This window comes from Prunus dulcis, chromosome 1 (genome assembly GCF_902201215.1).
Source record: "Prunus dulcis chromosome 1, ALMONDv2, whole genome shotgun sequence".
In the NCBI taxonomy this organism is placed as follows: Eukaryota; Viridiplantae; Streptophyta; class Magnoliopsida; order Rosales; family Rosaceae; genus Prunus; species Prunus dulcis.
This window is the reverse complement of record NC_047650.1, coordinates 6,013,318-6,026,322: the sequence shown is the minus strand read 5'-3', so window position 1 is coordinate 6,026,322 and position 13,005 is coordinate 6,013,318. Positions and strand designations below refer to the sequence as shown.

General features: G+C 42.9%; 1 pseudogene; it reads right to left on the bottom strand.

Moving 5' to 3' along the window:
* Positions 1–2,272: 2,272 nt before the first annotated feature.
* On the bottom strand, positions 2,273–3,662 carry LOC117629048 (annotated as a pseudogene).
* Between the last annotated feature and the right edge of the window lie 9,343 nt (positions 3,663–13,005).

Sequence of the window (13,005 nt, the reverse complement as noted above, 5' to 3'; positions counted from 1 at the left end):
TCACCCGTGGGTCCTCAAGGTTGACAGGGATAGGGATCGGTCCTGGCTGACGGTCTGAGATGCGATCCCTGCAATCTTGGTAGATCCTGACTGGTTCATGGGGCCGGTCCTTCGGTGGGGGAACGCAAAGTAGTCGTGACTGGGTTACCTCTGGATGAAGGTGGTCTTTACCTTTGCGAAGCCTAGATTGGGCTGGGGCACTGTGGCTGGAATGTACTGGCTGGTTCGGCTGAGTATGCCCAACGTTCTGGGTGAGGTCTTGTTGGGCATCCTGGGCGCGAGTCCTCTCTTGGTTCCGCTTCAGAGCACGATAGTCATGCTCTAGCTCAGCATTCCGGCAATGAAGATGCTCGTATTTCTCCGATATTTTAGTAATACTGTCGCGGAGGCGCTCCACTTTTGCCTGGATAGTGGCATCTCCCGAAGATTTCCTTCGAGAAGTACTATCGCGGGGGGCATGGTGCTGGGTATCGCGGCTATCCTCGGTCGGCATAGCAGAGTGTGGGGTGAAAGAGAGGCGACAGGGCCTGATGGGTGAAGGAGCCAGCTGGGCTAATAGAGAAAGAGGGGATTCAAGTGTCGCATTCCCACAGACGGCGCCAAACTGTTGATGCTCAAAATGGCCCGGCCAATATAACTTAGTGATGAGGTATGCGGGGTCTTCAGCAGGGAAGAGGGCTGAGGCCCTTGGTGAAATAGGTTGGTGGGAGACTTGCAGAAGACAAAGTGGTAGAAGCAATGGTTAAGCTTCGGACACTGGTGTGGTGCCGACCGAAGGCTCTCCGATGCTTAAGTCAGTTACAAGTGGTAAGTCTGACAGAGTAACAGTAAAAGTGGGAGAATAGTTATCCTTTTTACTTGGGTACTGTTCCCTATTTATAGGGAGGTGAAAGTAGGAGTTTTGCACAAAGTTCCAATGTGGGACTTTGTGTAAGTCGTCGTGGTGGCGACACGTGTCCTGGGGTTTAGGTTTGGCAGTTGGGAGCTTCGGCAGGTGTCTGGCACCTCGGAAGTGTGTCTTCCTTCGGCAGGGGAGAAGGCGTGGCTGCCTTGGTGCTAGTCACTTTGATGCTGGGTCTGCTCGGTTCACTATGGTGTAAACATAATCTATCAGACGTATTTTCATTTCCTGAAAATGCAAATTCGTTTTCTTGTTTTCATTCTTTGATAATATTCTCTGAAAACGTTACCTGATTAATTTTCTTGGGCCTCGAGCGAGACAACTCTAAGCCGCCACATGATTTCGTTCAAGTCTTCGCCTCAGAACCAAGGAGCATCAGTAGCTTGCCCTTCCAGACCATGCCAAAACTCTTCTTTCTTGTCTTTGTATGGATTTCCGTAAATCCAAGAGGCACGGACACGAGTGCCATTAAGAGGAGTCTGCAGCCAACAATCAATCAAATTTTTGGATAAAGCAACAATATCACAAGTTACCGTATCATACAACTAAACCCACTCAAGCCCCCCGCCAGACCTATTGGGGGAACATGAAACCCATTCAAAAATCCGAAGGGTGGGATAATCCCCGTTCGAAGTTCACCTTGCTTTTGCCCACAAAATGTTTTCAAGGTTTAAAATCTCTGCCATTGAGGCACCAGGTAGCTCGCCAGTTGAAGATGGCAGTTTTCTAACAACACCACATCTTGTGGTTATGTAATGTTCTTTTGGATTTAATGAAATGCCATCTTTTCTCAAAAGACATAGATAGTGAATGATGAAACATTCAAAATACCATAAAATACCCATAATTAATTATAATATTAAGAATTGAAAATATAATAAATAAGTATAATATAGTAAATTTATACTTTTGTGTATTAAAAAAATTAAAATAAAAAACAAAATCAGAATCTGGATCCTATTAAAAACACATAAAAAAATCAAAACAAAATTAATTAATTTTAATAAACATTTTCATCATCTTTGAAAAAAAAAAGCCAATTGGCAGAGCTTTTGCCAAGAGGCTAGGAAAATAACACCAACCAGGATGTGAATTTACTAAAATTATTTGAATTACAATGCAGATTACATCTTTCACAGTAGTAAGATTCACCTACTGCCATGCATTGCATTATTCATACATAATTATAAAGAAAGAAACTCAACCATCTGTTTTACTTGGCTGGAGAAGTCAATCGTCCATAGCTACGTTAACTTAACATATACTTGACAAATTACTTTATTTTTGAAAATGTTTCTCACTGAAGACCAATTAATAAGCTGATATTTTATATATATTTTTTTTCCATATATCTGCTCTGTATTTCTCAGCTTATAGCTTGCTATATAACTTATGCAGTATAATATCTTCATAGAAGTGCTTCTTGAAAGCGTCCATATGGGCCACTTGTAAACACAAAGTCAGAACCATAGAACCATCTCCATCAGGACTTGGAAGGAGGAAGGATTCCCCATCAAAATCATATGTTCCTGAACCCATATAAATTTCCTTTTCCCATCCAAAGTCAAGCCCATACATAGGCGGTGTCGACCAAGTCACAACCTCAAGATTAGGGTTTCCATAAAAATCCCCTTCGGCAATCCCTAGAGCATGAAGGTCTTGAAACCTAGTCAAGTTCGGTTGGTTCCTGAAGTGATCAATGGCGGACAGCACGTAATAATTCGACACCTTCTCGATTGCCTCCGTTATTCTACTCGACGCGTACCCTAATGGTTTGGACACCAAGTCACCAGCAAGACTTCTAGCAACCCCATAAAATGTTGCATTTCCAAAGTATCCTTGGGGCAATGGGGGTTGCATACGACTCCTCAAATCAACGCAAACTCCCATTGCCGTAGGTTGTTCATTTCTGTGAACTCTAGCCTTAGACGCACATCTCCATATGTGCCCTGCCACGGTCTGATACCGTGTGTAAGCCCGCTTAGTGCCAGAATTCTTGTAATCATTCCCCTCGTTTGCCATTCGCTTAAGTTTCTCAATTTGTTGCTTGGTTAGCTTCAACATGGCCACAGTGGTCTTCTTCTTCCTCTTCTCGATATTATCCGATTGGCCGAGCAAAAGGGGTGGATGGTCTAACTCTGAGTGGTCAAGCCCTAGAGTATTTCCAGCTGGGAGTGTTCGAGCTTGAAAGGCCTTTCAATCCGGGAACGGCATTACACGAATTGGCTTACCCTTTGCAAGCCTAGCCCACTCAGAAATGAAATGAAATGTACTTTGCCCACCAACAACAGCATGTGAAATAGTCAAGCTAAGACTAACACCACCACACTTGAACCTAGTCAACTGTACAAGCAATATAGGAAGTTCATGAATTGGGAGGGTGTAGTCTACAGTGAGGATAAGATAGTCATATTCTGGAGAAGGAGAGAAGTCACCAAGGTCATCAAGTTTCGAATCGGACTCAGCTTCAATGAACTGAACCCCCATGCCATTGCAAATCGAGCTCGAGATGGCCTCCGCCAATCCAACGCAAACGACCGGCTAGTGGATAGAATGGCACCAATGCGCGGCATAATGAGTCTTTGAGAGTGTTGACAATGGCGTCAGGTTGTGAGACAAAGTTTTGGTCTGGTCTGTAGAAGTAGATAATGCTAACATGACTTATGGTGTCAACTTGATCCGATTCTGAGAGAGCTAGGCTACCTTGCAATGTTGGTGTAGAGGGTTTCAGAACATAGCAGCCTTTGATTTTCACCACCATCGTTTTTATTTTTTTCAAAATTTGAGTAGGTTATGAATATATGTGGCAGACGATATGGTATTGGTTTTTATAGAACTGATTTATGGATACTGTTCCCTCCTTAGCACTCCTACTTCCTGCAAATCAAACTTTTTAGAGGGATAAGCAACCACCACCCAATAGAGACATGAGACCTTACCACAGTAGATTGATATAACTAAATTAAATGATATGCAATCACATAATTGACAATTATACCACCGATATCCTATTCTACTGTGCACACAGGCTCGCCTGAAATTGGTTCTTACAATGGTCAGACTCAACTATACAAAAGATCCTTCCTATTACCCTTTTTTCCAAACTTTCTTTATCAACCCAAGAATTCCAATCATCTTCGATAACATATGAACATGTCAATATTAATAAAATAAAATAATGCTAATTAACAACATGCAAACACCCAATAACAAAGAATATCAACCAAACTATAGTACCACACATAATATAATGCTTACGAAATTTAATTAAATCAATCTTCATAAAGGCCCCCAAAAAACCCCCTACCTTAATTCCAAATCTAATTCAAAGTTTAAAAAAGCATAAACTACACTCTCTTTCTCCTCCAAGAATTTCATCAGCAGTCTCTCTCTCTCTCTCTCTCTCTCTCTCTCTCTCTTCGTCCTTTTTATCTTTTTCTTTCTTTCTTTCCCTCTTATTTCTCATGTAAACATACGTTGTCCCTATTTATAGTACTACATACGTGGCAACTACTTTCCTTCAATTGGTCCAATGTATGACAGCTGATAAGGTTTGGCTTCAAGTTTAGATGTAACTAGATTGCCAACACATGTGAGTTTTTTTTTTGACACCTGTGAGTCCAAAGTGTTGCATGTCTAAAGATTTAGATGACAACTAGAATATTGAACTTAGCCGTTCAAGTATTAATATGCAGAAAGTTGTTCTATCTAAAACAAAACATATACTTATTATAATATTACTATTTTTAATAATTAATAAGAAAAATTTCTGAAAATATAACACATACCAAGATAATTATATATATAATCAATTTACATATATAACATATAAACTAAATATGTAACAAAATATTTAATTTCTCGAAATATAATATATATATACATATATATATATATATTTAAAAATACTTTGTTTCATATATGGGATAATTGAAACGTGTGTTAATTCATGTAAATGCGCATTAGGGACCAAGTGGCATAAACATGGTATGGGACGTGCGAGATTTGCTTGTTCAATTATATGAATAAACGAGAATATACGAGGAGTTTGCTTTGCAAACATGCATTACTAGTATTGATTTTATATGTGATTATATAATGTCATGTCACTTTATTTGGTTATATGAATCTACTGTGATAAGGCCATAACCGTGTGTGGATTAGTAGGGTTAATTTTAGTTTGGAACCCTGAACTCTCACCCTTAAAGCATGTTTGTCCATACACTCTCAATTTTAACAATAGAACATCCCAAGTTTGTAAATTTGTTGTAATGTGATTATGCTGTTAGAATGGTTGTTAAAAAATCTGTTAAGTGATGACGTGGCAAATATAGGACCTGTTTCTTTAAACTTAAATTGATTAAAATATTACAAACCAATTAAAAAACAAAAAAATATATAAAATTGAAGGAAAAAAAACTAACACAGAACCCACCCTCCCCAGTGGCAACCTTCCCTCACACCTACTCTGAAAAGGTGGCCCACGCGGTCGCCACCCTATGCCTCCCCTCGCTCCCCTCACCACCAACCGCTCCAACGCCCTCCGCTGGCTCCACGTCCAAGTCATCCCCTTCTACCCCCACACCAAAATCTCCACCTCCATTGACAACGATCTTCTAGAATCCTACCATCCGCAACCTCCACCCTGTTAAATTCAGAGAGACGGGTCATCGGCCCACTACTAGCAACACATATATTGTCCTCAATTTAACCACCTACAAAGCCAGTAGGTGTGGTGTTTAATCACAAAAGGCCTCAGTATTATTAGTAGCAGAACCATTCATTATATTTTGTATTTTATTTAGTCAAGTTTTCGATGTAGGACTCATATTCTTCAACACGCCCGCTCACGTGAGACCACTACATAGTGGGCCACACGTGGAGCCAAGTCGCATTGGAGTCAATCATTCGAGCCCAACACGTGAGCACCACATATTAGGTAAGGGTAAGAATAAACACTCAAGCCCAACATGTGAACATCACATATTGGGTAAGGTTAGAGACCCAATTCAAGCCCAGTCAATCAACCCGCTCTAATACCATGTTAAATTTGGAGAGATGGGCCAGTGGCCCACTACTAACAACGCTGATATTGTCCCCAACTTAACCACCTACAAAGTCCAGTAGGTGTGAGGTTTTATCACAAAAGGCCTCGGTATTATTAGTAGTAAAACCATTCATTATATTTTGCATTTTATTTAGTCAAGTTTCCGATGTGGACTCATATTCTTCAACATACCCTCCCTCGATTGAGTGGGAGTATCACCAGTTGACGTGGTGATACCGTATCATTGTATAATTTCTCCCCTCAGTGACCTCGGCATCCACAAGATGTCTGTATCCACCACCTTCTCAATTATCAACGTCGTCACGACGCCATTTCCCCTTCCTCTGCTCAATTCTAAGAGCCCGTCCTGGACACCATCATAAGATCCTTGCACCAGTTCCTCCGAGGCACCAATTCGTCGTTCTTGGTCAATCTCTACCCGTACAACCTCTACAAGATCCACAGTGAGTTCCAAGATTTCTGCTTTCAAGCATTGTCAAGTACATACCTTTGGCAAAATCAAGCATGTGTGCCTCTGTATTTTTGTTATGATTTTACTGTGTTCTTGATTGCTTTTTTGTACTTGTTAAATACCCATATGGATAAAATCAAGAAAGCTTCAAAAAAATTTCTTCCAAGGAATTGAAGTCTGCCACTAATGGCTTCCAGTCCTCTAACAAGTTTGGAGAAGGTGACTTTGGCTCTGTTTATAAGAATTTTTTTCTTTGCTGCCATGTCTGTAATCATACATGAAAACCTTGTTAGGCTTCAAGGGTGGCGCCCATGGTTGTGGTGGCCGTGGAGGACGGTGGATGAGGGAAGGTTGCAACTGGGGGAGGGTGGGTTCTTGGTTAGTGTTTTTCCCCTTCAATTTCATTATATTTTCGTTTATTTTTATTTTTAATTGGTTTGTAATATTTTATTAATATTATAATCAAGTTTAAAGAAGCAGGCACCACGTTTGCCACATTATCAATTAACATATTTTTTAATAGTCATTCTAACTGCATAACCAAATTGCAACAAATTTCCAAGCTTAGGGTCGTACTTTATTGTTAAAATTGAGAGCGTAGGGACAAACAAGCCTTAAGGGTAAGAGTTTAGGGCACCAAACTAAAATTAATCATTATTAATACACTAATGTTATAACACGTGTATGCTTGGCAATACTACTACGCGGCGAAGAACTACGAAGTTGTGTTTTGGTTCATATTGTGTGAAAGATAATGGACACTTATATAGAAAATTTAAAAGTTGGTATCAGAGCACATGGTTACTCACACACACTGAGATCGTTTCAAGCATGCCTATTGCAATTTCTTTATCCGTTGATGCCATGACTATTTTGGTTATGCTTAAAATTTTGATAATAGTTTTAAACATCTTTCTAAATACTATGAATATTAAAGAATCTCGAAAAAGCATGTTTCAATTGATTTTTTATATCATCAAAACTTTAAAACCGTTTTTGACATCCTAAATGACCTTAAAACCTAAAAATGGCCTTTCATCACTGCAACGCTGTGAGTTCTGTTAGTTACGCCATTCTCTATTCGGAAAGGTATTTTGGGTTAAAAAGGGACATCGAAAACTCCAAAAACACTATTCAAGTCAAAAACACTGTTTGTGGGATCAAATTTTCCCACGAGAATATGCGATTGGAAAGATTTCCCTTTCTTCTTTGCCGCCTCTTTCTCCCTGCAAAATAGAACAAATACGAGGACCACACCCAGGGGTGCTAGCGAAAGGCCCTCTGATGCCTAAATTAGTTCAATTGAATCGTATAGAAAACAATAGCTAATAGGGTACGGAGATATGTTTTTAATATAAATCGAGCAGCCGGAGCCTTATGTAAAGGAGAGAGAAAGGGGAGGTAACTAAGCTCTGTGAGGGAAGATCTCTACAGAGGTTTTAGTAGTAGTTCTAACGTACCTCATCCTTCCGTGTAACCAAGTATTTATAGTGGCCTTGGAAAGGTTGGCGGTGTTGGTGTAGTTGGCGAGGTTGGTGTGGTTGGTGTAGCTGGTGAGGTTTTTGAGGTTGGTGTATTTAGGAATTAGAGATTTAACCGAATCTCTAATTAAGGCGAGGATCAATTAACCCCCAATTTGATTAGGTAATTCCCAATTAGGTTAGGTAACTCCCAGTTAGGTTAGGTAACTCCTAATTAGGTCAAATAATTTCTAAATTGATTAGCCTAATTATTTGACCTAGGATTCAAGTTTAATTTGGTTCCCACAAATGCCCCCCAGCTTTTGCATGGCGTGTGGTGGCATGTAGGAGATGTAAACTGTCTGTTGGGCTATAATTTGGCTTCCTTCGTGGACCTGGGCTCCCAAGTGGAGGAAGTGTTCAAATTGCTAATTTTATGAACTCCCATTTTGGAAAGGTTTTGAGATTCATTGTAGGTCAAGGGATTTTGCTCCATATAAATGTAGGGCTCCTCCAATTTATTCTTCACATCAAAAATCCATTCCTCCAAATTTGCGAGTGAGAGAGAGAACTTTGGAGAATTTTTCAACGTCCTCGCTGCACACCCAAGGTAATTAATATTGGGCTGTTCATATTTTTTTTCCTTTTATTCCAATTTTTTGGCAGCTTGGACCATGCCTTCTAGTTGGTCATTGGAGTTATGAGGCAAGGGGGATGATTATAACTGGAAGCCTGGCTGGAGACTTTGGGAGGCTGGTAGGTTTCAGACTGCGCACATTGGGCTCAACCATGGAGGTCTGGAGGCTGGTGGGCTCGAGCAGGCTGCGCTAGGCTTCGAACTGGCAATCTGGTAGCGCCAGGCCTGGGGCGCAGAGTGGGCTGGCGCTAGGAGAGGCAGCATTGGGCTTTTCGCGTGGCGTGGGCTTGCGCATGCAGGCGCTGGAGCAAGCGGGCCAGAAGGGCTAGGAGGGCCTGGTGTGCTACCTCGACCTGTGGTGTGCTGGAGGCTCAAGCTGGGCCGTCACGACTGCTGGGTTGTGTGATGGAGCACCTGCTGGGCTGACTTCTTTTGAATTGGGCTGGTCCCAGCAGCTCAATTTTTATTTATTTATTTATTTTGCTGTTGTCTTTTTTTTTTTTTCCAACTTGCAAATATTTCTTGTATTCTAACTTGTAGAATTTTTTCTTTTTGCAGCTACTCGTTGACCAATCATGTCTTCTGGAGATGGTAGCAAGGCTCCAAGCTCTCAGGTACCTTTGTATTTGTGGGGAGGTTCCGAGGTGCAAGAGAAAAGGTTTGTGGCTAACCTGCACCGCATTATGAATATAGGTCAACTCCAGAGGTGGTGAGCTGCTTATGCTTCTGCAATTCTTGACGATGTGCATATCAAGTTGGCGAAGCCTTTGACTAACGCCGTGCCCTGCGTGGATGTGAACCTTCCAAATGCTAGAGTCATCACGTTCCATCCCTTTTACTTCTCCTTGGGTTTCAAGTTCCCGATGTCAAAGCTTTTCAAGGAGGTGTTTTGCGCCATGGGATGTGCTCCGAGTTAGTGTGCTCCGAATGTCTACCGGGCTGTCATATGTTTTGACAATCTGAGCCGTTTCTTTATGCTGGAGCTGACAGTGCGGGAGTTCTTCTATTTTTTTGAAGTGAGGCACTTCGAGGAGTATGCCCAAGTTCGCATTTACAAGGCCAAGCTGTTTGACAGTCTTAGTCAAGGAGATCATGCTTGGCATGACGATGTGTTGGAATTCAGCGTACGGTGGGAAGGCGATGTTGGTGACGGCCCACTTGTTCCCATCACCTACTGCGATGGTATGTCTTTTTGCGGTTTTTGATCTACTTATTTTTATTTGAATTTCTTGAAGCGTGGCTAAGTAACTTTTGTCTTCCGCTTGTAGTGAATGACATCAGTAAGAAATTGGAGCTTGCACCAGACATGGCTAAGGTCCGTCGTGCTTTGAAGATCCCTCTAAGGTTTCGCGAGTGCGCTAGCTGTTGAGTGAGCACTGGGAGGAAGACGGTGGTTTGCCCTCTGCCGAGGATGTCGAAAGGTGGAAGCAGAACGATCCAGACCCTGATGATGTACCTGCTAGGCAAGGGAAGTGCTTGGCTAAATCCACTTCAAAGAGAAAGGCTGCTGCCAAGTCTTCAAGAGATGAAGCTACTTCTTCGCACGCAAAGAATGAGTCTCCATCAAGGAAGAAACCAAAGTCCCATTTTGCTGAAAAGACTCAAGTTCCTACTGTCGAGCTTGGCAATCATGACCTACTTCGTGAGATAGTTCGTGCCCGTTGTGCCGAGCGCCAAAGAGACACAGATATTTCTCTTCAGAGTCCGAGTCTTCTACATCAATCGAGCAATCGAAGCGGGAAGTCAGTTCATGATCCGATTGTTGAGCCACAGGCAATCAAGGGTGGAGTTGATTTAGCATCACTGACTCCTTTGGAGGTGAGGTTGGCTGAGGCTAAGAAGATGAGAGAGTCGTTTACCCGGGCGAAGGGTTCTTCTTCAGCATCGGCGGTTGATCCCAAGGTGAATAGGTCCTGCCCTGCATGGGATACATGCGTGTCTGACCCGCTTAAGACAAATTTCCTATCAAACCCGTCCTCATGTGCTAAGTTGGTCGATCACATCCGTCAAGCTGGTGATCTTGACACTTTTTTTAGCCTTTCCTTGGAAAAGTAAAGAAAAGCGACATTCCATCTGATTCAAAAGGGATTGGTTTTTGCTGCCGAGACTATCCAGAACTCGTCTGCTGTTGCCCCCTCTTCTGCTCAGCTCAGCGAGCTAGAGAAGAAGAATGCTGAGTTGGGCTACAAGCTTTCTATCAAGCAGGCCCGTTATGAGAAGAAGACGTCTGATTTGAGAGCGATGATATCTGAGCTGAAAAGCTCTCTTACAGAAAAGGATTCCGAGCTCAGCTCTTCTGCTGCTGACTTGGCTAGTCGAAAAGATGCCTTTTTTCATCTTCAGCGCAAGAATGCTGACGTCTCTCTTAACTATGACAAGCTCCTGGCCAAATTTCGTGCCTACCACAAGTCTGCTAAAAAATGCAAGTCTGAAGCCACCATAGATGCGTGCAAGTTGGGCTACCTGCACTGTGCAAATGGGACTACTCTCTTTTATGCGATTGACGATGTAGACATTGAGATGTTCTGCCCTGACTTATTCTGTGAGGCACCGGAGAGGATGGAGCAGATCAGGATGCAGTGGATGAGTTGATGGCAGATGTCGCGGAGCAGGTGGATGAAGCTGCTGAAGGCATAGCTGATCAGGTGGATGTCGAAGTGGCTACAGATCAGAGGTCTCGTGCTGGTGTCTTGGAGTAGATGAAGATTCCTTTGTTTCTTTTCAGCTTTTGTAGTTTGCTTTCTTGTTTAGAATAATTGGTCATGTTTGACCATCTTCTTTTTGTTGAACTTGGCCGGTTGGTCGGCTTGTTATGGAAATTTCAGTTATATTTTCCAACTTTAATTTGCATACTTGACTTGTAAACTGCTTGAGTAACCAGCCTGTGTTTTGATTGCACATTTCCCTTTGGAGATTTCTGAGTGCTAGGGTCCCCCTTGAAGGACTCCGGATGTGCTCTGCATGTCCCGTAGGATGGTTCCCCTTAGGAAGTTGGCGAGTGTCAAGGTCCCCCTTGAAGGACTCTGGACATGTTCTGCACATCCCGTAGGATGCCTTGGTCGTTGTTCTACATCTCCCAAAGGACGCTTTTAGTCATTGTCCTGCGTCTCCCTTAGGACGCTCCTTATGGGCAACTATGTGTCTATCCTGCCTCCCTTAGGAAACGGATAGGAACCTGGATATTTCCCGCAGGAACCATGGAGACTTCCTTTTAAGAAATTCCTAATGCGCCTTGCGTCTCCCTTAGGACACTTTTTTAGCGAGCTGCATCTCCAAACTAACGCTTCTAGTCGTCGCCCTGCATCTCCCTTATGACGCTGCTTATGGGCAACTGTGTGTCTAAACGGATAGCAACCTGGATATTTCCCTCAGAGAGCATGGAGACCCCCTTTTAAGAAACACATGGCGTACCCTGCGTCTCCCTTATGATGCTTTTTTCGCAGGCTGCGTCTCCAAACGGACGCTTTTAGTTGTCGCCCTGCGCCTCTCTTAGGACGCTCATTATGAGCAACTGTGTGTCTATCCTGCCTCCCTTAGGAAATAGATAGGAACCTAGATATTTCTCATAGGAAATTCCTGATAGGATATCTCCCCTCAAGCAAGTCAAGGTTGAGCCTCATCTGCTCGGAGTTCTGATCAACACTGCCCACCTCAAGGCTTATGGAGGGGACTATGATGTGAGAAGCAATGATCCCTTCTGTCCCATAGGCGAAGGAGAATGGGTTTCGCCAGTCGATTGTCGCTTAGTGGTGCTATAAGCCCATAGTACTCCGAGGACTTCATCCACCTTCTAGCCTTTTCTTCAAGCAGTCCAATATGATTTTTTTGGATGCCTCGGCCTGCCCATTTCCTTGTGGATACCTCGGGGTGGAGAGGTGTTGCTTGATCTTGTATTTCGCAAAGAATACGGTGATCTGCTTGCCAATGAACTGCGAGCCATTGTCAGTAACCAGCGACTATGGGCATCCAAACCGGCAGATTATATTTTTCCAGATGAATCGCTCCACATCGGCCTTGATCCATTTGGTAAAAGAATTAGTGGCGACGATCATCATTTCTTTCTTGGCAGGTACCTGTGGTAAGGGACCCACTAAGTCGATGGCCCATTGCATGAATTTTCATTGACTGTTTTCCGAATGGTAGACTTCAGTAGGCAGTTTAGGGACCGACTTGTATCGTTGGCAGCAATCATATTTCTTAGCATATTCGGGGAAGTCGTGGTGCATGGTAGGCCCGAAGTAGCCTATGTTTAGAGCCTTCTGGGCGAGCGATCTGCCCCCAGAGTGGTTGCCACATTAGCCGTCGTGAATTTTGCAGAGGACCTCAAGTGTTTGATGGTACTTTATGCAGGTGAGATGAGTGCCGAAGTATGATCTGCGGATGAGCTTGTTCTTGTGCATGTAGTATCTCGCGGCCTTCTGCTGGACCTTTCTAGCTTCGAACTTGTCCGTAGGCAGGTTTCCATTCGTCAAGTAGTCGATGATGGGG